The sequence below is a fragment of the Dama dama genome, chromosome 26 (genome assembly GCF_033118175.1).
Source record: "Dama dama isolate Ldn47 chromosome 26, ASM3311817v1, whole genome shotgun sequence".
NCBI lineage: Eukaryota > Metazoa > Chordata > Mammalia > Artiodactyla > Cervidae > Dama > Dama dama.
In genome coordinates this window covers 27,151,665-27,175,296 of record NC_083706.1, presented here as the reverse complement: position 1 = coordinate 27,175,296, position 23,632 = coordinate 27,151,665, and the positions used below count along the sequence as shown (strand labels likewise).

General features: G+C 40.9%; 1 protein-coding gene across 2 annotated transcripts in view; it reads right to left on the bottom strand.

The window, feature by feature from the left end:
* Positions 1-15,755, bottom strand: part of TBPL1 (TATA-box binding protein like 1) — a 37,587-nt gene extending 21,832 nt beyond the window's left edge. Inside the window, exons 1-2 of one of the 2 annotated variants that reach the window (XM_061130425.1) lie at positions 15,500-15,755; positions 10,067-10,197 (exon numbers count right to left, since the gene is read on the bottom strand). The gene's annotated coding sequence lies outside the window, so the exon portion shown is untranslated. The remainder of the gene's footprint in view (positions 1-10,066; positions 10,198-15,499) is intronic. The other variant, XM_061130424.1, reaches the window with a different exon arrangement.
* Between the last annotated feature and the right edge of the window lie 7,877 nt (positions 15,756-23,632).

Genomic DNA, 23,632 nt, shown 5'->3' with positions numbered 1-23,632 from the left:
TCTTCCCAACCGAGGGATCGAACCCAGGTCTCCAGCATTGCAGGCAGATTCTTTACCAGCTGAGCCACAAGGGAAGCCCAAGCAGTTGTGACAAAGACCAAGAGACCCACAAGCCTAAAGCAGTTACTATCTGGTCCTCTAAGAAAAAGTTTGCAGATCCCCAGGCTAGTGCAATGGGGCAGTATCAATAAAATAACATCTAATGTAAAAAAGTTCACATTTTTATTAAGATGAATAAAACATCTGTATACCATGGTCCTTGATTGGCTCCTGGTTTGAACAAAACAGGTGCTAAGATCTGAATACGGTAGATAATTTGAATATGTTAGATAGTATTAGGGAACTGCTATTAATTTTGCTAGGTCAAATAATAGAGTGGCCATACAGACGATTATGCTTCTTTTTTAACATGCATATTGAAATAGTCAAAGGAAAAATGCCATGTCTGGAATCATCATCTGAACTCAGTAATAAACAGATTTGGTAAAGTTTCAGATAATCCCCTCAATATCTGGAATCTTGCCACAGGAACCAAACAAATCAGGACAATTTCAGTACAGAATAGATCTGGATCATAGGTATAATTTTAAGACAATGAAATGCCATATTACTGCCTCAACTCTTAATAATGATTAAATCTAGGCAAAAGGATATAAGGGTATTCATCACACTGCTCTCCCTACATTTCGATCTAAACAATGTCCATAATAATTTTTAAAAGCTGTTTAAAAAGAAAAACAAATTTCCTCACCATAGGCCACACTAAGATAATGTGGGCGTTAATTATATATATATATATATATTTTTTTTTTTTTTAAAAGAAAAACCAGATCAGATAAAGTATTCAGAGCAAAGGAATTACTAGCCTCTCTGCTACTAAAACATCTAGAATATCCTGATCTTATCATTTAAAGAGGGCACTGATATCCAGATACCCAGAGGAAAGTAGGATGGCGTGAGATACAAAAATAGTTGTGTGAGGAAAGTCTCAGAACATTTAGCACAAGACAGCAAAGACAGCAGTTGCTTTCAAATGTCTGAATAAAAAGGAAACTGAAAAATCCAAATGAAGGCCCAGAGAAGGAGACCTTATGAAACCACACCAAAAACCAAATACCTGCAAAGCAGGAGGCTCCATGGAAGATAAGTGGCCAAAAAAACAGAGTCAGGGCAAGATAAACTGGAGTGTTATACAATGAGTCTTTTATTAGGTAAAAGATGTGACTAGATGGTTTCTAAGATGCCCATCTAACTTTCAAATCCCAGGATTCCAACATCTTAGATAAAGACATACTCTAGACACATTTAGGAATTACATACTACATTTCAATTTTCAGTCTAGAACTATTATGTAGTTTAGTTAAATTGACAACCCATTCTGAACTTCCCACTTTTCCTTCAACAAGCACTTGCATTCAAATGGGCAATAAAGGGAGAAAGTTGGATGCAGTGAGGGGCAGCAGCTCAGGCAGATGACCAAACTGCAGAAGCTCCGTCTGACCTGCTGACATCACACTACGAAGACATTTCTGGTGTGGCCCAAAAGCTTACACTTTACACCAACAGTTCTCGGTGTTGGCATTTTTGTGTTCTAGTCACAGGCAGAAAATTGTATTAACAATATGCCTGGCCACAAAAATCCTTGTATATTCTAAAGGAAGGGATTCTGAAAAGGATTATATAGTATACTACTCATATTACAAAAAAACAGTTAACAAATGCTTAAGTAAAAGTATGTACAAAACCATAATTTGTTGTTATTCAACTGCTAAGTCTTGACCGACTCTTTGTGACCCCATGGACTGCAGCACGCCAGGCTTGCCTGTCCTTCACTATCTCCCAGAGTTTGCCCAAACTCACATCCATTGAGTTGATGATGCCATCCTCTATCTTCACTACCTCCGACTTTTTCTAAATACTAATTCTGAAGACTGGTGTCAGAATAGTTATTACAATTTTTAAAAATCTACATCAAGAGAGTTACAAATGCTGTTTTTCTCTAGTTTTTATTTTACATTGGAGCACGGCTGATTTACAATGCTGTGTTATTTTCCAGTGCATAGCAAATGATTTAGTTACACATGTACATATGTCTATTCTTTTCCAGAGTCTTTTCCCTTACAGGTTATTACAGAGAAAGCTACTATTTTTTAAACAACTCTGATGGTTGCCAGCAACCATCTATTTAAAAAATCAGTAAGGAGAAGCATATTTTATGTTTCAGTCAATAAAAATATCTGTGATGATGCCTAAAAGGCAGTGGAGGAAAATTTAAACAATGCTGATTTTCTAAATGAGTGCTTAAGTCACTGGTTTACACCATCATAACAAGTTCCAGTACAAAAACAAATCTGTCTGCAATGCTGGAGACCTGAGTTTGATCCCTGGGTTGGGAAGATCCCCTGGAGGAGGGCATGGCAACCCACTCCAGTATTCTTGCCTGGAGAATCCACATGGAAAAAGGAGCCTGGTGGGCTACAGTCCACGGGGTTGCAAAGAGTTGGACACGACTGAGCAACTAAGCATTTTGCAATTTAAGAATACATAATCTGATACTTATCCTATATTAACAATGTTTAAACAGTAGCCTGTTTAAGGGTTTCACTATTTTAACATGTACTAAAATGTACCTGTGACGTAAGAAAACTTGAGTGTTAAGGTGTGGACTCTAAAATGGATGCTATGTGACAAGGACTGACTCTAAACTGTGCAAAATACGAACAACACTATTTACACACCAGACGACTGAGTTGAGGGATTAATGAGCACCTCACAAATTCTAACAGTGTGGGGTTCAGTCGCTAAGTTGTGTCCGGGCCCTTGATACCTCATGGACTGCAGCCCACCAGGCTCCTCTGTCCATGGGATTTTTCAGGCAAGAATACTGGAGCGGGTTGCCATTTCCTTCTCCAGCACAAATTATAATGTGCTCTATTAAAGTAACATTACACTAGGCAATGCTAACATTAATTTAACTCATGTACTATTATAAGAGGAAAAAGTATATTTTGCTGAATACAACTTGAAATCTGGGGATTCAAACTCAAAAATAAGAAATCTGGCATAAAGATTCCTTACTATGTAAAAGAATTTTGGCTAGATTTCTTAGTATTTCAAATAAGCGGTCTTAACATGTGATTTTTACAGATTATATGTCATTTTCTGATTACATAAGAAATACTTAAAGAAAAAAAGTCATCTATAGTCCCACCACTGTGATAATTACTACTGTTTTTCTATCTTCATATGGGCACATGTTTTGAGGCTGCTAAGTCCACATATATATTTGTATATACTAAACAAGGTTGAGCTCAAATGCATATGCTGTTGCATCTAGTCAACAGAAGATTTTGTAAAAACATCTGCAACTTTTGCTAAGAAAAATAGCAACACTGAATTCATTGATTTTCCTTGAACACTAATGAAGGAGAACTTTTCAAATATTAATAGTTATATTTACTCTAGGCTAATTGCCTCATATCCTTTGCTCATTTTCCTTCTGAGATAGCCTACTGATTTTATAAAAGCTCTTATATGTAAAGAAGTCTCAGTCTTTTGCCTGCTTGTGCTATTTCTTCTGCTAAAAATGATCAATGCCTATTTCTACACCTGGCTCATTCCTACTTGTTCTACAGCCTAACGTTACCTTCATTCATAATCAGTTCTACAACAATAAACGGTAACCTGAGCATCAGGCCCCATCCGATCCAGCAGTGAGGAGACGGCAGAGGGGACAGCAGGCGTTCTCAGCGAGGCCAGCAGTGTGAGCTGTTCAGACGCGAGGAAGGGCCAGTCTGGCTGCAGTGGGGAGGGGCAGGGGCCCGAGACCGGCTGGAGACGCAGGAGGGGTTAAGTCCTGCCTTCCAGGCCATGTTACGGAGTTTCACATTTATCCCAAGAAAATGGTGGGCTAAAGAGAAGCAAGAAATGACATAATGTATTTGCTTTTCATGAGACTCTATTTATTGCCATTTCTTTAACAAGAGAATGGAATGCAAGGCAAGAAAGGGGGGAAAGCTCCGTCAGGTCCGCTGCTGCAGTCCTGGTGAGAAAGGCCAGCAGTGGGAGCAGGGTGGATGAGGACGCCAAGCAGCAGATCAGAGACTTCTTAGGAGACAGAGGGGACAGAGCTTTGTGATGGATATGGCGAAGAGGAAAATGGAGATGGAGTATGACTTCAGGTTTGCGGCCTAAGATACCATCTACTGGGACAGGGACGCTGGAGGCAGAGCAGGCTTGCAAGGGGAGATGGGGAAAGGAGCAGGGGCTAAGGATTCTGTTTTTGACCTGTTGATTTGAAGGAACTTGTGAGACACCCACGGGGAGAAACAGAGAATCAGATAAGAGTCCACTGCTCAGGACAGGCCTAGGTATAGACTGGAGGTGAAAACTTAGAAACCCACATGTAGAAGGTAATTAAAAGCACGCTGGATAAAATAAGAAATCAAAGGTACTAAGACCTCTGGTCTCCAAGACTGATCCAGGGCATCCATTACCATGATGAACACCCTGAGACCCATGACCATGCTGCTGGGGACCCACTACACTCACACTACAGTGAAATCTCATATTTCGGTGTCTCCATGGTAGACAATAAGCTCCTCAGAAGAATGATCAATTCTTACTTGTTTCTGAACCCAAGTCTTGGCATAGGTCCCAAGGCATGAAACACATTCAATGAAGTGTCTGTGAGAGGTTAACTGTTAGCTTGAGATTATTAAAAAGCAGTATCTCCACACACACACAGAGAAACAAGTTTTAGGAGCCCAGGCTCTGCAGCAGATTACTTGGGTTAAATCCAGACTCTACCAGTCACATGACTTGGGCAAGTTATTTAACACCTTTGTGCCTCAACTTCCACATCTGTAAAATAAGGCAGATAACAGCACCTAGTGCCAAGTGTTAGGAAAACTAAAACTTCATGCAGAGCATTTAGCATAGTACTTGTACATGGTAAGCATTCAAATTTAGCTATTCTTATTGTTACTATTATTATCTTCTTTCTTCATCTTCCATGGATAGAGAAATGTGCAAAAATGGAAAGGATTTCCAGTTATTCATTGTGGTCCTCCAGCTTTGGAATGCAAAAACAGATCATGTTGCTTCAGGTCTAAAAGCAAGGGTAAAAATAAAACAATTTTGATGTATCTGGTAAATGATATCAGTATTTAGAAAACAACTAAATTTAACAGTGAATTAAAAAAAAAAAAGACCTAACAATAACAAAATCATTTCAAACCAAAACAAAAAGTAGTTGTTGACTATGTTGGGGTTTTTTTTTGGGGGGGTGGGGGGCAGTGGGAATATGGAGGAGATGGAGATAGGAATTGACAAGAAGAAAGAGTCTGACCGAGTCTACAACAAGTTACAAAACAGACATCTGCTAACGTGTACTTAGCTAGGTACCTGCAAAAATAGGAAAACTATCATTTAAAAAATCAGGAAGTTTATCTTTTTTACAGAGAATCTTGATATCTGCCTTAAGCTACCCATGATAAGTAACTACAATTTGTGACTAATCTAGTCATTACGCTGATGTTATTAACACAGCAGTCTTTTTTCAAGATTGTCATTTTCTTTGCAAGTAAAAATGTTAATTCATGAGGTTGCTAACAAACTGAATAAACCCTCTTTCAGCTTGTGGCTGGTGTCAAGGTTGGCACGTATAAAGATAATTTTTCTCCGTATTCTAATTTTTATTTCAAGGGTGTGAATGCAGGATTCAAGCCTGAACTTCTGACAGCTCATGAAGAATTTAATCCAGAGAAGGCACTGCAAGGTGAAAACACAACAGGTGGAATTTCCTATTTTGACAGTTTCCTTTCAACCACTTTTATAGGCTTACCTTTCATATGAAATGTCTGTTCTAATGGAGACAACCTGTTTAAGGTCTGAGTCATGAATGAGTGCCATTTTAAAAACAGGAAGGTAAGATTATGAAATTAGCTATTTGGAAAATAGTATACAGAGGTCAAACTTTTCTAGTTAAAAAACAGTTTTTGCTATTTAGTGGGAAAAAAAAACAACCCGTAACATTTAAATAAAAGCAAACAGGACTACAGGGTGACTGCCTTCCACATGTTAGCACCAGTAAGAACGTCTTGTTTTGCTCAGAAATGGGCAGATCTTGCACTGACTGAGGGCTGTATCTCTCAAAAAAGACAAATGTGTGCAACTCGGCCAAAGAGCAGAAGAAAGCCACAAAAATGTTCTGACTTAGAAACTTCTTCAAATTCAAAGTGCAGAGGACGGCAGGGCACAGATTTAAAGCTAGCACAACGGTAAGTGAGTAACTGATGATAACGTACAAGAAGTGTTCTAACAGAGAACACACAAGAGCGATGAGGGGCTTTTCTGATGGGTACACTGGTTCTTAACTTCTAAGAAAAAGCCCAAACAAAACAAAATAAAAGCTGTAAAGAGGCACAAGCCCCAAAGATATTGATTAACTAACCTTTGCATGGCCCTGATTTTAAAAACATTTCCAAGTTGTTTCTAATGGGGCAGTCGGATGAGAATCACTGGGCTGAAACGCCACAACAGGTCAACAAAATGATGGAATTTCCCTCTCAGGAGGTCCTTAAAATGGGTTATAGTCTCATATCAGGGCTTTTTATCATAGAGAACATCAAGATTTCCGCACTCTGTTTCCCATGCGTTGTTTCCTTAACTCGGATTCATGCATTAAATTGTCACAATCTGCCTTCTGCCTCTGCCTGGGATGAAATGTTACAAGAGAACTGCTCCTTGCTGAATCCAGTGTCACAGCTGACACTTCCTTCTATTGGACTGCTCCAGAGCATAAAGCACTGGGAATCCCTGATTCCCCAAATTCTTCCTCACTATCCCCTGTCCTTGGCTTCTGAGGCACCTTTCCTGGGTTCTCCTCCTATCTCAAATATTGCTCCGTCTGCCTCTTAAATCATAAATTCTTCAGGGAAGTCCGTGACAGTCCCTTAAAAGCTCAACAACGGGTTCTAGAGGGCAAACTCCCTTGGAATCATATCCACACTAACCTGGATATGTATCTGAGGAAGCCACTGTTTTCTTCATATTTTCAAAAGGATTTTAGATCCTTGAAGATTATAAATCATTGCCTTAAATACTTTTAAATTTAAGCTTTCCAGGCTTCAATCACTATTCATAAATTTCGGGGTCTTACTTCAATCCTAACCTATAAGAGATTGAATCCAGATTCCTATCTGTTAGGCATATTCATTGAGCTAAACCAATGTATCCAAAACGAATAATTAATCCCCTCAGAAATACTTGCTCTGAATAAAATGGTCAGGTAAGGAGCCCTCCTGACAGTTGTCCTCCAGTGGAAGAAACAGACAACAGACAGACGGGCAATGAGAATAATTAGAGAATGTGATCTGTGTTACAAAGGGAATGACGAGAGAAAGTGCACAGTGATCCAGGAAGGCCTCTTAACTGCCTCGGAAATGACAATTATTTTTAAAAGGAGCTCTTGAAGGCTGAGGAGGAGCCAGTTACATGAAACCCTGAGAGAAGAGACTCCAAGTAGAGGGCACTGCAAACACAAAGGTACTGATGGTACTCAACTGTCTACAGACCACAGGCGCTGTGAGCCTGAAGAGAACGATCTCACATACACGTGTATCTTTGCAACGTGGCTTAGTAGCTGGCACTTGGGTCATAAACTCAATAAGTAGTTGCTGAATTAAATGCAGAAGGACACCTGAAAGAAAGAACTGTGGAGCTGGGAGGCTGCTAAGTGGGAAGGGGGTGGGGGAGGAACGGACTGAGAGGTTGGGGCTAGTAGATGCCACTATTCTATGTAGAATGGATAGACAACAAGGTCCTACTGCATAGCAGGGAACTATATTCAATGTCCTGGGATAAACTATAATGAAGAAGAATATAAGAAAGGATATATATATTTGTGTAACTGAATCACTTTGCTGTATAGCGTAAGCTACTAATAACACAATATTGTAAATCAACTATAGTTCAATTAAAAAAAAAAAGAATTGTGGGGTTGGCGAATAAATGGGGAGAAGGAACATTCTCCAGTGAAACAATAAGAATCTTAGACACCTCAGCTATTCAAGTTCTCCAGCAGAATTCTATTACTTTCTTATCTCACATTCTGGTCTGTTCCACTTAGTGCTTCTAGCGTCTAACAAGGCATTACCACTTTCAGTTAAAACCCTCACGTCCTAAAGGGTAACTGTGTTCCAGGAGTTTTCACAAATACAGACATATAATACATATCTGATGTAAGGAAGGAACTATTTTGATTAAAACACATAGACCAACCCTTAGCACTTCTGGTATATATTCCCTTTCCCTTTTCCTAAGCTACACTGTCGATTTCAGCCCCAAGGGTCCTAATTCATCCATATCCTAAGTTCATTTCAGGGTAGCTGGTTACAGACTAGCGACTCTGTCAGTTACCTATAGCACAGCAATCATTGATTTGATAATAAAGCCATTATTCCTCTCTTTACAAAGTGAGAGTGAGGATACAATAGAGATAAATTATAGTTTCAGACATTTGAAACTCTTCCCATTTAACAGGCCCCAAACAAAAAGCCTACTAAGAGTAACTTTAAAGGCACACAATATTAATATATACACAAATTAACAATCATCCAAGTAGGTTTACACTATGCATTGAAGTGGAATTTTCTAGATTACTGGCCAGCCAAAGATTTTCTCTAAAGATTTACACTGGCAATATGCTGCTGTGATGATGAAAAAAAAAAGCGTTATTCACAGATTAATATGATTTTTTTTTAATCAGTTGTGACTGTTGAACCATGTCATATCCCTTATCTCAGCTTCTCCCCCACAAAGAAAAAAAGAGGAGAGAACTGAATTAAGAAATCTGGTAGACTTTTGAGATGAGGACACCAGGTTTGTTTCAGGAAGGTCCAATGAACTGGTGACTGTGTCTTCTACATAGCTGTGGCTCCTACCACCACCCTAACCTGCCACATCCTGGGATGTGGTCAACCCACAAGCAGTTAAGGGAGGCTCATTACAACCTCACTAGGCTGCACATGCATACAAGAAACTGGAGATATACAAGATGTTCACCAAAGCCATAAGCAGGTGAAAGAAAAAAGGTTTTGGGGCTCAACAAAAGTATTTGGCAAATTAAAAAGAAAAGGTTCTTGTTTCATAAAAGCTGCAGGTTCCTCATGAACCTTAACAGAGGTTCAAACAATGACAGAATCTATTAAGTGTTGGCCACATTCACAAACCAAATGCCCATCTTCAGATCTGCACTTTGGGGTTACACACTGGTTTTATTATCTTCATGTCTGAAAGATGGCAACATCTGACCCTGAAAAAGGGTGATGTTGAGAACACCAGGGAAATATTAACCATGTGATAGAATAAAACACCTAGCTTTTATTCTGGGCAATAGTACTGACACCTTGAAGACCTGTTGTCATAAAAGTTCCCAACACAGTCCTCAGAATATCTAAAATTAAAGGATACATACATGTGCATGTGTGTATATGTATATATATATGAAACAGCCAGGATCATTTCCATGCTTATTTCAATATTTTTTTAGATCTAGAATCCATGATGGCTATAGGAATTATATTAACAATATTACATCAATACTTCCTCTACTGTGGCCAATGTAGTTATTAGTACTCAATGAAATCAACAGTATCAACTAGATGTCACTCTCTTCAAAAAGGAAAACAAAAGTCACACCTCTAAACACAAACATATTTGCCAATCTGGGGGAGGGAGGGTTATAAAAACCAACTAAAACAAAAATTGCACAATATGGAAGAATTATAAAATTTTACCCCTGAATATTGAAAGTAAAACATACTTTTAATAATGTGTTTTATATAAACTTCCATGTCTTATAAAAAATATTATTTCAACTAAAACCTAAGACCTATACATTAGCCAAAAATAGGAGAGAACAATTTGCGATTTATTATACTTAAGCAGAAATATTCATTTTCTAGTCAATAATTTCAAAGGTCCATAGAGCTAAAACATTTGGACTTAGCATTAAAAAAATTAGCCACTTCAACAGCAGTCTAATAAACAAAGATATATTTACCAGGTTATTCCCTGATTAGGCAGCCTCAGTATTTGGTGTCAACCTTATCATAAACAAATAATCTTGCAATCATTTGCAGTCATCCCTGAGCCACTTGGATTATCAGAGCAGAGCAGCAGTTTCAGCTACCTCTAAAATGACAAGAAAGCTACTATGAAGAGCACATTTATACTGACACAAAAACCTCAAGTCAAATGGGCTGACAATGACATCAGCAAGTTTCAAGTTTACCATCACCTATGGTTATACAAGTAAAAAATAGTGTATTCTAAAGAAAGACTAATTCTGCTAAATGAAACCATTGGGGTCTATTCCTTTTATTCAGAAGTACCATACAACTAAACAAGCAGTTGAGCCCACAGGGAAATAGCATTTCAATAGCTGCAACATGGTGCCAGACCAGCCTTTGTTGGCCTTCCTTTTCCAAGAAACAGAGATGTCTCTTTTTACTGAGTCCATCTGCCATAAGTGATAACCAGATGTCTGTGTGACGATTCAAAATTAAAACAAAAGTCCTTCCCCCTCCCAAGACCTAAGAGCAGAGATGAGTCCAACAGGCAGCACTACAAAGCGTTTCAATGTTTTAACAGCCTCCGAATGAAAGAGACAAAGCGGCTCCCCTTTAAGGTACCACCCCAGCAAGCACCAGCCAGCATCTCTTCAGCTAACTTCACAGAACACTGTGCTAAGTACCTTACACTTTCTGATCACAGCAACCCTGTGAGGTGGTACTAGTATTAACCCCATTTGACAGATAAGAAACTGGGGAATGGAGGCAGTGGAAAAACTTGCTCAAGGCCATCCCGCTAACAAGCAGCATCGCCACCACAATGAACATAGGCAACCTGTATCCAGAGTCCCTGTAAGCGCCAAACAAACCCTAGTCTCAAGAAAGTACAACAGATTTTGATCAAAACTGATTTTACAATGAAAACTGTAAGTTATCAGAAGGAAGAAAGTGAATGCCTGATTCTCTGAAACCATGTCATTAATAAAAACAAATTCTGACTTCTTTTAAAATGTCCTGAGTTCTCACCTACTGAATTACAAAAAAGTGTATCATGTATCAGTGTCTATGGACAGCAGTCTACGATGGTAACGATGACAAAGTACCAAGAGTCATCCACAGAGGTCCTGAGAAAACCGTCCATAAAGATGCAATCTGATTTTCAGTATTCTTTCTTGACAGATGAATACTGCATGGTCAAAGTCGCCAGTCAAAGTTTTATGGTGCATTTTTTGGGGGTGAAATTTTAAACAGCTTCATTATGGACTCACACATGAAGGCTGATTTGAACTGTCCCAGAATTCACCTTAGTATATTGGGATTTTTGTTTTTTAGTATTTAGTGGGATCCCCAGCAGCATACTTCGCATTACAAAACAAGCCATTTAAACCAAATTGTGAATTTTATCGCCTGTTAACTACATGAAAAGACCAGATGGGTACAATTTTTGATATGACCTGATTTCTTTCTACTAATGACACAGTTCTGGAATCTTGTTTTTTCGCAACTATACAAACATACTCACTCCATTTTTCTTCTAAATCAAAGGTTGTGTCACAATACAAGAATCAAATTTGTCTACATGGCCTGGGAAGACCTCAGATAAATATACTCTTTTACCCTTTTGAAATTACTCAAAGTGACAGTCATGGGACAAGAGCAAATACCGTATCAACTCTAAGCAGTGAACCATTAGTTTTATTATTTGAATTGGTCAGGAAAAAAAAGCCCTAATCAAGTTTGAGAAATTTTGTTGCTTAGAATATACAGCCAATATAAAAGTTTAATTTTAGGCATCAGGATTAGATTCCTAACTAGATTAGATGTCTAAAGGTTCCCTTCATCTACTAGATACGTCACTGAAAGGAAAGAAATGAAATATGTATATCCTTTAATTAATGTTAATCTTCAAAACACACACACACAAACATACAACAGGGTGGCAATTTACAGTCCTGATCCCCAAGAAACTTCTAATTTACCAGGCATGATGAAATCCATACACCAGTAAGTAGACCACCAGGAAGCATGTAATAAAGGATTTAAAATTCAGATTTGTGTTTGTCACGTTCTGGTGTCATTTCCCTGCTATCTACAAGTGCACAAAATGTGCCTGATGAGAGGCACCTTTAATCCAGCTTTATACACCTGACCGTGGCATCAGATGTATTAAAGATACAAAAAGCACGGGTATAAATTGCAGGAAATCTTTATTTATTAATTCAAACACCACACTACAGCTAAATTGCCAAAGCACTACCGGTTTTGAGAACATTGTGGAAACATTCTACTATTATCAATTCTAAAATCCACTTAAACTTTATTTTTCATAGCAATAATTATTCATCACATGGGCTATGATGCAACAGAAAGAAATCAATCACTAGGTAATTATAGGCCTCCTTCACCAAAAAACAGCACTGATACCCACCTTAACTAAATTATACAGTATTTGCTGATTTTTAAATAATGTGCCACATCCATGCTAAGAAAGAACACTCTCCAGAAATTTTCAGCTGTAAATTTTCTATTTATTCATTCTACTTTATAGCAAATTCTATACATTCTATATATATATACATCTACAAAAATTTTGATATGACAATTTCCCACATATGAAAAAAAACTGTGGGATTCACTTAGTTTTGCCCTCTAATTTGGCAAAGCGTAATTTCAGTCAAGTACTCAGATGCAAAACGATCTGAAAAGCTGGATGTTAAGACAAGGTTTTTAGAGTACAAATTATGAAAATCTAAGGTTCAATTAAAAACACAGAGAGGCTGTACTATATCTTTTATCTTTCTTTCTTTTTTTTTTTTAAAGTGACTACATCTTCAATTACAGTGTTACCACCTGGACTTCTGTAACACCTTTTATTCCTAAAAGTTCAAATATTTTTACATGCCTTATTTCAGTACAGTCTTGATTCTCAGCATAAGGCTCTTACCTGTCATATTGTACAACCAACAGTTGTTGGTTCAGAATGAGTACAGAACATCTGACATGAACACTCCATTCTCAATATAAGCAGAGGGATACAGAAGGAAAATGTAACAGACAAAGTAACATTAACGAAAAGGATTCACAGGCCAAGGATATATGTTGGAAACTCCCTAAGAAACAGAAATAATACAAATAGTATAAGGAATCATTTTTGATTGGGACATGATTAGGTCAAGAGAGGAACCAAGACAACAGGAAATGTTGCGAGTATTGGAGCAGAGGGCAGGGAGAGCAGGGACTGTTAATAAAGGTAAAGGCTTGGGCTTAAATCCTTTTCCTCAAACACAGAAGGGGTAAAGGAAAGAGGCAGCAGCAATTAAGATCTACATGAAGTGAGTGTGACGGCAGCCCTGGGGCAGAGGGAACTCACTGAATCTCACATGAAAAGAGAACATCCTCCAGCACCTCAAGTGCCATCATCCCCCAGCACAACCTCACACAAGAGAGTAAGCCAAAGTCCTTGACTCACTAATCTACAGATGACAATATTAGGTTTTTCTTCTCAAGAGGTTTAAAATGCAATTTTAAGTTTCCCAATGTTTATACTTCCCGGGCTTCCCAGGTGGTGCCAGTTGTAAAGAATCTGCCTACCAATGCAAGATGCAGGTTCGATCCCTGGGTTGGGAGGATCCTCTGGAGGAGGGCACGCAACCCACTCCAGTATTCTTGCCTAGAAAATCCCATGGACAGAGGAGCCTGGCGGGGTGCAGTCCAAAGGGTTGCAAAGAGTCAGACACGACTGAAGCAACTTACCACACACACAACATTTGTATTTCGCGTCTTTGTTAAAGGTATCTGCCCACCTCTTTGCACATATATGAAATTGGTTTAACAAGAGATGCTGCACCTCAATTCCTTGAAAATACCCGAGTCAAAAACTCGATTCCGACATCAACTAATCAAGAACACAGAGCAGCAGATCATAACAGTCTCGAAGACTGATTTTGAGGGCAGAGTACAAAAGCAGGGGTTTGGGGGAGCAGGATGAAACATTTTTGTTTAAGACAAGTCGGACTTAGGGGAAAAGTAAGAGGGGAAAAAAATTAAAGGACAAACAGAAACCGTGGTTGACATCATTGCTTCTGTGATTTATCAATTTTCTTTTCATCTTTAATCTTCAACTAAAGAGCTTTGTTCCCGCTGGACACAAAAATAGTATTACTGTAGCATGCATATATGGCCATTTCAGTACGCCACAAGAAAACCTCATTTACTGACCTAGAAAGGTTTGGGAAGCATAAAACCATTAAACAGAGGCCTAAGGGCTAAAGAGATGGCACAAACTGGTAAGCAACATATCAGCTGCGAATAATTCTTTCAACTACAGAGTGATGATAAAAGTCCTTTTTCGATTTAACTGCCATTTTCTCAAACTTTCCAAAAGACTGCAGATTATGCTAGAATAGCTAAACCTTCTCATATTTCTCTTTTCCAATTTTCCCAGGGAAAATGTCATTCTTTCTGCAAACAAAAAATCACACCAAGCTTGTTTCCTTTTCTTTCCTTGAGCCAATTTTAAGTCACTCTCCTTAACCCTAAATACACAAGCACACGCTGGTCAACTGCCAGTGTCTCTCTCGAACTGCGGGTGACAGATGCAGTCAGAGAGCTCACAGACGTGGATTGGCTGTGGTCTGAATCCTATTGCAATGAACACACTGACAGAGCCCGCAGAAGCACATCTCGGCAGAAGGAGTTTAAAAACCGTCATTTCCAATCGAATTTACTTTTAGATCTCTTACTGGCTATTATGCTCCTACCCCGGTTCTCAACCTTGCTTAGCCCTAGGTCCTACCCATTTTATCCTCCTCAGTTCCAGATCCTTCATCAAGCCTAATTCTGGTTAATACTATTACTACTACAAAAAAAAAAAAAAAAGGCGGGGGGGTGGGGTGCTGCAAGCATTGCCAAAAGTAGGAACCGACCAAGGTGCTATTTGGGAGCGTTCCCGTCGCGGCCGAAGCCGCAGGAAGTTTTCTGGGAAGCAACGGACCCCTTCAGCATCTCTGCACGATCTCTCTTCCCCTGGGTGAGGGCTCCACAGAGAACGATGGGGAATCTCCCTTCTCCAGTCTTTCCCAGTGGTGGCTAACCCAGAAAATAAAAATCTCTCTTTTCTTATCCTACACTCCTCCGGATAACGTTCCCAGGCAGTGACGCCCCACCCCCACCCCGTTATCCCGAACGAGATCCCCAAATATCACCCCGTCCTCCTAAAAGCTGGACCCTCCCTCGGCCGCTGGACCAATTTCCCGCATCGGAGGTCCTCTCCCCGCCGCCCCGGCATCCGCCCCCGCACCCTCCACCAGCAGCCCGGCCGCGGCTCCGCACAAGCCCGCCCCGCGCCAAGACGCCCCGCAGCCGGCACCCGGGCAGCCCCGAAGCCCGCGCCACCCCCGGCCCAGGGTCGCCGGCCGGGTTACCGTGGGAAGAGCGGGCGGCGGCAGAGGACGCGGCGGCAGCGCTGCTGCCGGTTGCGGCGGACGCGAAGGATAAGCTGGAGGATAAGGATGATGATGAGGCGAGCGCGCTCCCCAGTCTCCATGGAACTCCCGCCCCGGCCGGTTGCTAGGAGCCCCCAAGGCTCGGGCTCCGTCTTTCGGGCTTTGTTGTTCCGGGTACAGGGCGGCCGCTGCTTCCCCGCGACAATAAATAGACCAGACGCGGGGGAGCATAGAGACAACGCGCGGCGGCTAGAGCGCCGCCGGACAGGGCCCTCCTGAGTTCCTCGCTAGCCAGTCATATCCGGCTCTCACTGCTCCCGTCACTTTCCCCCGCCCCTTCCTTCACTTTCCCTTCCTCCTTCCTGGTGTCCGGGTCGGGTCGGCCCGGCCTGCCTAAGGGCTCGACGGGGTGGGGCTCGTGGGGAAAGGTGTGGGCTGGGCTAGACTTCTTTTGCTCGAGAACCGCTTGGAAAGATTTCGAAAAAACTGTGTATCCCTTGTACATTTTAAGCTAGTAGTTACACATGAGTACGTCATTTCTGGCATACAGTGTAATATAAACGGACTTTGTTTTTTTTTATTTTGAGGGGTGGGGGTGGAGGGGGGCAAAACCTTGCCACTTCTGTTAGCCCATTCAGTTCATAGAAAAGGTCCACCATTCAATATAATTAGCGAAGCTGGTCCTCAACAACTAAAAATTGTTTTCTAATTCTGACGAATACATTTTCTGTCTTGAAAAAGTCCGACTTCGCTTTTTCGGTTAAAACAAACGCGTTAATTTACGTGATCAAGCTCTCGTGAAGGAATGCTAATCCTAGTCCTAAAATACAGTGATAGGATATGATAGGTAAAAGAATGGATAGATAGATGGATGGATGGATGGGTGGGTGGGTGGGTGGATGATAGATAATGCAGGGGGGTTAGGTCACATTTCTGTCGCCTGTCCGTTTGGTATTCCATACTCAGCTTGGGTTTGCGGTCAGGACTCTGCCTTGGAAGCCGGGAGGCACTTGAGAGGCTTTTAAGCCGCGTAGCCGGATCCAAGAAGGATGGGAGGGGGGAAGAGGGCGGCTGCACGCTGGGACTGGGGTGCTGGGCAGGGGCGGCGGCGGCTCTGCTCACACGGAAGCCGAAGCAGGGCGCTTGAGGACTGGGGCGCTTGAGGACTGAGACCCTTCCGCGGCTCCGCGCCCAAGTGGTCCTGGAATGACCCGGGGGGCTCCGAGAGGCGCACACTTCGCCAGTTTGAACGGCCGCGCTTGGGCCCTCGGGGCCCCTCGGGGGCCAGTTGAAGCGTGCCGCCTGCGAGAGCGAGACAGGACTAACGGTCCGGGAGCTCCAAGCAGCAGCGCGGATACCCGCCGCGCCCCCGAGTCCCACTCCCAGGCCGGCCGGCGCAGGCCTCTGCTCAGAGTTGGGCTGCAGTTAGAAGCCTCTCCCTGGATGAGGCCAGTGGGCAGCTCTAATTTAATAAAAGGCCCTAAGGGGCTCATGAATACCTGGCCTCTGGTTGGTGTGCATCCGGCATGAATCATGCTAATACCACAGTCCTTTTTGAAAGATGATGGGCTGACTTCTCAGGGGTTGGGGAGTAGGCAACCATTAGAGTATTTCACTACTTACGGGGTCTTTAAGGATGCCTATAGATCTTTTCCTTCCCACCCTGAATATTCAGTAAAATATGTGAGCATTTAAAGGCACTGTAGAATTATGGAACTTTGATCTGTTTCAGTTTCTATACTCATTTATTCTCTGAACAGTATTAAACAATTATAGCTTGTGTTAGGTGTAATGAAGACAACAAGCAAGAGGCTGGGTTAGAGAGTCATGTCTGTGGAGTAGTGTGGAGATGACTTTCAGGAGGTAACCTTTCAGCTGTTATCTGAATGGGAATGGAAGGGCGGCACTGTGTACCAGGCAGAGGGAACAAGACAGGCTAGAGCTATCTGTGTGGGAATAGTAGCCTGGATGGGGCATCATGATCAGTGCAAGGGGCAGCGGACTTGAGGTGAAGTTGACAAGAAACTAAGGCTTGACCCTTCATTGCCTTGCAGGCCATGTGTAAGAGAGTTTGGATTTTCTTTCAAATGCTGAGGGAAGTGAAAGGTTTTAAGTGGTAGAGTGGCATGGTCTGATTTGCCAAGGAAATGGCAGGAGAAAGGCTCTATTCCAGTGATCACTGCCACTGTGGATAAGTCAGCTTTACGGTAACGGTGACTAAGGTCTTTACATGTCACCTTCCTTACAGGAGACCAGCAATATAGCTGATATCAAGCATGTCAACTGCTTTGGACTCCCCTTTTTGTCACAGACAGGTCAGCAGTTTGCCTCATTATAGTATTTCCTCATTCTGGAATTGGGTTTGATTTTACTGCAGGCACCATTCTCTACAGAGAAGGAAATGGCAGCCCATTACAGTATTGCCTGGAAAATCTCATGGACAGAGGAGCCTGGTGGGCTACAGTCCATGGGATTGCCAACAGCTAGACCTGGACAGTTGTTTAGTTAGTGACTAAACAACAATGACCATTCTCCATAGACTTGTTGAATGCTTTAGCTGAAACACCATTCTACCCACCAACAGTGTAAGAGGGTTCCTTTTTATCCACACCCTCTCCAGCATTTATTGTTTGTAGACTTTTTGATAGCAGCCATTCTGACCGGCGTGAGATGGTACCTCATTGTGCCAAACCAAGACTCTTGATTAATACAGAAATTGACATTTAGGTTGGTAAAACAGTAAGCTTTATAAGTTGTATAAATGCTGCTTAAAAATGTGATATAAAGGCAAAAGCCCCTCGATAAAATGTACTGATCAGCAATGAAGTAGGTATAGAAATCAAGAGGAACATTTTGAAACTTTCAGTAATCTGACATTACTGTTACATCTAAACATGCAACTTTGTGTTTATAGAAACATTCGTGTTGGGTTGGTAACAAATCTGATCATTTACCATAGTTATGCCCATTAAGGCTCCAGTTTTATGAACTTGGCTGAAAAAAAAATCAGGCTATTGGAATATGTTGACTTATCTCCTTTAGGGCTTTGATATAGAAAAACTGTTCAGCATAGCCTTTCTGAAGAGACAAGCGGTAGTGGAAAGGTACTTAAACAGCATTGTTAAGAGGAGTCCTTTCTGCCAGAGGTTTAGTTATCCTACACTAGTAGAGATCAGATGATATCTACTCTGCCAATTGAAACAATGAAAATTTCTGCCCCATGTGAAGTTAACACACTAACTATGAATACAGTGACCAAGTGGTGCAGTGGTGTCAGGGATCCTCATTTCTCAGGATTCTTCTTGAATATCTCCCGTTATACACTCTATACCCCAGTTGAAAGAGTAATTCCTCCCAGTTTGCCAGTTAAGTAGTGTGCAACTTAAGGGACAGAGTCTGATACTGTAACCTGATTTTATGATGCCAGCTGTTCCCTCCCTCTGTGCTCAGATAGTGTCTATGGCAAAGACAGTGAACGGAGATCTAGGGAGATTGATGGAGTTGCCAGGTCAGTTTCCAAGAGCTAGAAACAGGAAGGGCAGAGTCCATATTCAAAGCTTATGTCTCAATGAGATTTCTGATAACAAACTAATGGATTTCCCCCAAATGACATTGACTGGCAGCCAAGTAAGTTTGAAGGTGTTGCCAGAAAGTCCTCACCCTGGCAAAAGGCATTTACCAACCAGTGTACTGCCTCAAAGACAATGTCCCATTCTCTGTCTCTAGAGGAAGATGAATTCAATTGCTGAGGCAGCCCCAGAAGATTCCTTCTTACCACTCCTCTAAGGCAGGGTCTTTGAGGGTAATAGAAGAAATCTGGGCGCTTTGATAGGCTCATCAAGATCTCAGTTCTCTGCTTGTTACTCTTGTCCAACAGGATGTGATGTGATCTCACCGCCATGACATGCTGTGCCTCCTTTTTGCCCTTTCTCATTAGTTTTTGTTATCCCACACCCACCTCCTTTATTGTGTACTTGTGTGTTGGGGAAAATTTATTATTCATCGGTTAGCTACATCTGGACCTGTTAAGACTGACTACATCCAAAAACTCTGAATTTGTGCTGGATATAACTTTGAGTTTTCTTCTCCCACTGGGTAGGAATTGAGTATATATAATTTCTTATGAGATTATCACTTTATGTCAGGAGAAGCTATAAATATGGAGAAGACTCTGTGCATGTGTGTGTGTGTGTGTGTGTGTGTGTGTGTGTGTGTGTGGTATAGCAAAGGGTGATGTGAAGAGAACGTTTATTGTTCTGTCAACCCAGAACTGCTCTCTTCTTGTGGGAAGAGTACTCTTTCTTTCTATTTGGGGCAACAACTTCTAGTCTTTGCCTACCTCCAATCTAATGAAAGTCCAAATGGGAGGTACAGTAGCCACAGTGGTTGACAGAGTGGTGGGTTTCTGAGCTGAGGTAGGACGATTATATAATAACTGTACTGTGATTGAGTTATGACTCAGTTCCAAATTCACCCTGTGTGCCTGTTCTATGAAGGTGGGTCTTGACACAGTGAATTCTTCTTTTGTTAACTATCACAGTGTTAAGCTTTGTCAGTAGAAGAAGTCCTGGAGTGACACTGAAGGAGGAAAAAATTTTGCTTCCCTGCCAGGCACCTGAAGCATGGGAGACTTTTCTAGAATCCACCTCTGGCAGCACAGTGGCCTCCCCAGCTCCTCTGAGGGGTCTGAAGGACAGTCAAGGGTGAAGGAAAATCTTCTAAGTGGGCATAATTTGAATAGTACATTTGTTTATCTGCCATGTCTGGTGTGAGAAATGACCAGAATGGGCAGGTACTAATGGTTTTTCTAGATGGAATGGGACTGGAAGATTGGAGATGAGGAAGTATGGGAAAGAAGTATTGAATATGGATGGATTTCTCTGAATGGGCGCAGACTGTGAAGACATTTGTGTCTTATTTGGATGTACACTAAGGGTACCCACTATAGAGGAGACTGTCAATAATCAGGTGGACAAAATGGCACACTCTGGATTTGCCCAGCCACCTCAGAGCTCGCTCTGTGGGCTTGTGGAAAGAGTGGCCGTGGCGGTAGGGATGCAAGCTGGGCATGTGCTCGGCAACCTGGATTTTCCCATGGTAAGGCTCATCTTGCTGACACTGGTGCCAAATGCCTAATTTGTCAAGAGCACAAAAACAACACTGAGTCTCTGATATGGCCCTGGTCCCCAGGGTGATGAACCAGCCATCTGGCAGGTTGATTACATTGGACCTCTTCCATCATTGAGAGAGCAAAGATTCGTCCTCATTAGAATAATGACATGTTCTAGAAGTGGTTTGGCCTTGACTACTCTTAATGTTTCTGCCAACACCACTGTGAAGTCACAAAGTGGTTTATTTGCCTCTGGTGCATTACACACAGCACTGCATCTAATCAGGATACTTGGTTCAGAGCAAAGGAAGTGTAGCCGTGGGTCCATGTCTATGGAATTAACTGACTTTACCACATATGCCATCACTTGGAAGCAGCTGGCTTAACTGAACAGTAAAATGGCTTACCAATGACACTGTTATGGTCAGTTGGGAAGCAGTGCTCTGGAAAAATGGGATTCTGTTTGACTGGATTATGTTTTGAATCAGAGACCATTATATGGCTTTCTCCCTCTCATAGGCAGAATCCATTTGAATCAAGGTGTGGCAGTGAGTGTCTCTTTTCACAACTTCACCTAACAGTCTGCTCTCAGGATTTTTCTTCCCTTACCTAAAAACTTTGCTGCTGCTGGTATAGAGATCTTAGTCCCTATGGGGAGAATGCGCCTTCAGGATATGCTATGGTTCCACTACATTGAATGACGAGGCTACCAATTGGCCATTTGGGGCTCCTTATACCTCCAAAACAAAAATGGGGCAATCTGCAGGCTGGAGTGACTGGTCCTGGTTACCACGGGGAAGTTGGCTTGCTTGTTCTACACTGTGCGGGCAAGGAGCAGAGTCTGGAACCCAGAAGATTTTCTGGGTAACCTCTTAGTACTTTCATGTCTCATATTAAGACTAATGAAAAATTAAATCAACAAAAAATAAAAAGTAATTTTCTTGAGGACTCAGAATCTATGGAAATGAAGATTTGGGTCATTTCACCAAGCAAAGAATCCCAACTGGTTGAGGTTCTGACTGAAGGCAGGGGAAATACAGAATGGGTAGAGGAGAATGAAAGCCATAGATATGAATTATGGTCTCTTGAACAATTATGGAAACAGGGGCTGCAGTATCTTTATATGTTATCTATTAGCTTGTTATATCCATGTGGTTATTTGTATTTACTAATCATTTTCCTTTCTCTCCTCCCCACTTTTATTTTATATTGAAGCTGTCAAGGTTGCATTCATTTTCTAGGCCTGCCATAACAAAGTACCACAAACTTGGTGGCTTAAAACAACAGAAACTTATTCTCTCACAATTCTGAAATATAGAATTTTGAAACCAAAGTATTGGCCTGGGTTTCAAGGATTCTCAGCTCTGTTAGGTTTTATCATTAACTCTCTATCCATATAGTTTGTTTTAAAATGACTGTGTAATCTTTCATTCTACCAGGTAATACATGAATACACTTCTCAGTAGACATTCAGACAACCCACATGAAGTGAAGTCTCCTTTAGTCGGCCACCTCCTGCCATCCTATTCCTACTCAGACTTAACACTGTAGTGTGACATCTCCTTTGTGTGGTTCAGAAATTTCCCACTGCTCTAGTCTTCTGGCATTACGGACTTCTTTTCAGTGCTCTGAATTAATTTTTATTTTTTTCCTATTAATTTAATTGGATTTTGAAAGACTAAGGAGCTAAATACGTCTTTCGATCATCTCCTTGAAATAAACTTTATCTGGTCATTCGATAAATAATTCAATTCAGAACTTAGATAAATAATATTATTTTTAAATATATAAAATAATCTTGAAAATGTATGCTGCCCTCTAGTGGTGGAAAAATTGTGTACTTTATTGCTGCTCTAGAAATTTTAAGCCGTTTAGCCATTAGTCACTTTGGGGGCTTTCCTGAGTCACTCATCGGTGAGGAAGGAGTCGAAGTTTAAGTCCCTGGCCGGGAAGGTGCCCTGGAGTTGGGCATGGCAATCCACTCCAGTATTCTTGCGGGCTACAATCCATAGGGTTGCAAAGAGTCAGACACGACTGAAGCGAGTTAGCGTGCATTCATAAGTTGGGGGAGCACAGTGGAGGTTGATGCAAAAAGAGCATCCTAAGAGGAGTTAAGGTATGTGTAACAATTAGGTATTGTTGAGTTGTTAAGTAAGATTACTAGAAGACTACTGCTATTATAAAACAGTAGAAAATAGACTATAAATTCCCATCTAGTAGAAGGACAAAATTAAACAAAACAAATAAATAATTAAATGGATATAAAGAAAGTCAAGAGAGAAAAAACATAGAGTAAAACAGAAGGTAAAGAGTGGAAACACGTTCTACATTTCCAGTAAACATAATACATGAAAATGGCTTAACCTCACATGCAAAAAATCAGAAAATATAGTAATAGATTAAAAATAGTTCAACTGTATTCTGTGTATAAATATATTAAGCTCACCAGTTTTTAAAAAAAGAGACTGTTCTGGTGGATTAAAAACTTAAAAAAAAAAAGAGATTATATTGTTTCCAAAATATTTCTTATAGTCAAAGAACAGAAAGAATGCAAACTAAAAAATGCAAATGTTTCCAGAAAAAGATTAACCATTAAAAACTAGTAGCCATGTTAATATTGGGAAGATAAGTACAAACTTAATAGATATATGATGAGAAATTGACAAATTTATATCAGAGCTGATATGCTAATAAACCTCTCTAAATTATTGATAGATAAAGCAATGAAAATTCATAGAGCTACAGAAATTTTAGCTAACACAATTAACAAGCTTTTTACTTGCTGTAAGGAAGAAAGCCTGGAAAGTCATTAGGGAAGTATCAAGTTAGAAAAGAAAGATAGAAGAAGAAAAAAAAAAGAAAGAAAGATAGAAGAAACCCCAAGAAAGCTGAAAAAAATACATTAACCTCAAATGGATCCAAATGTATATGTGATGGGGTCAAGACCGTCTCTCCTAAACAATGTTGCCGAAGACATTATAACTTCTTCTCTGTTTCCCCTA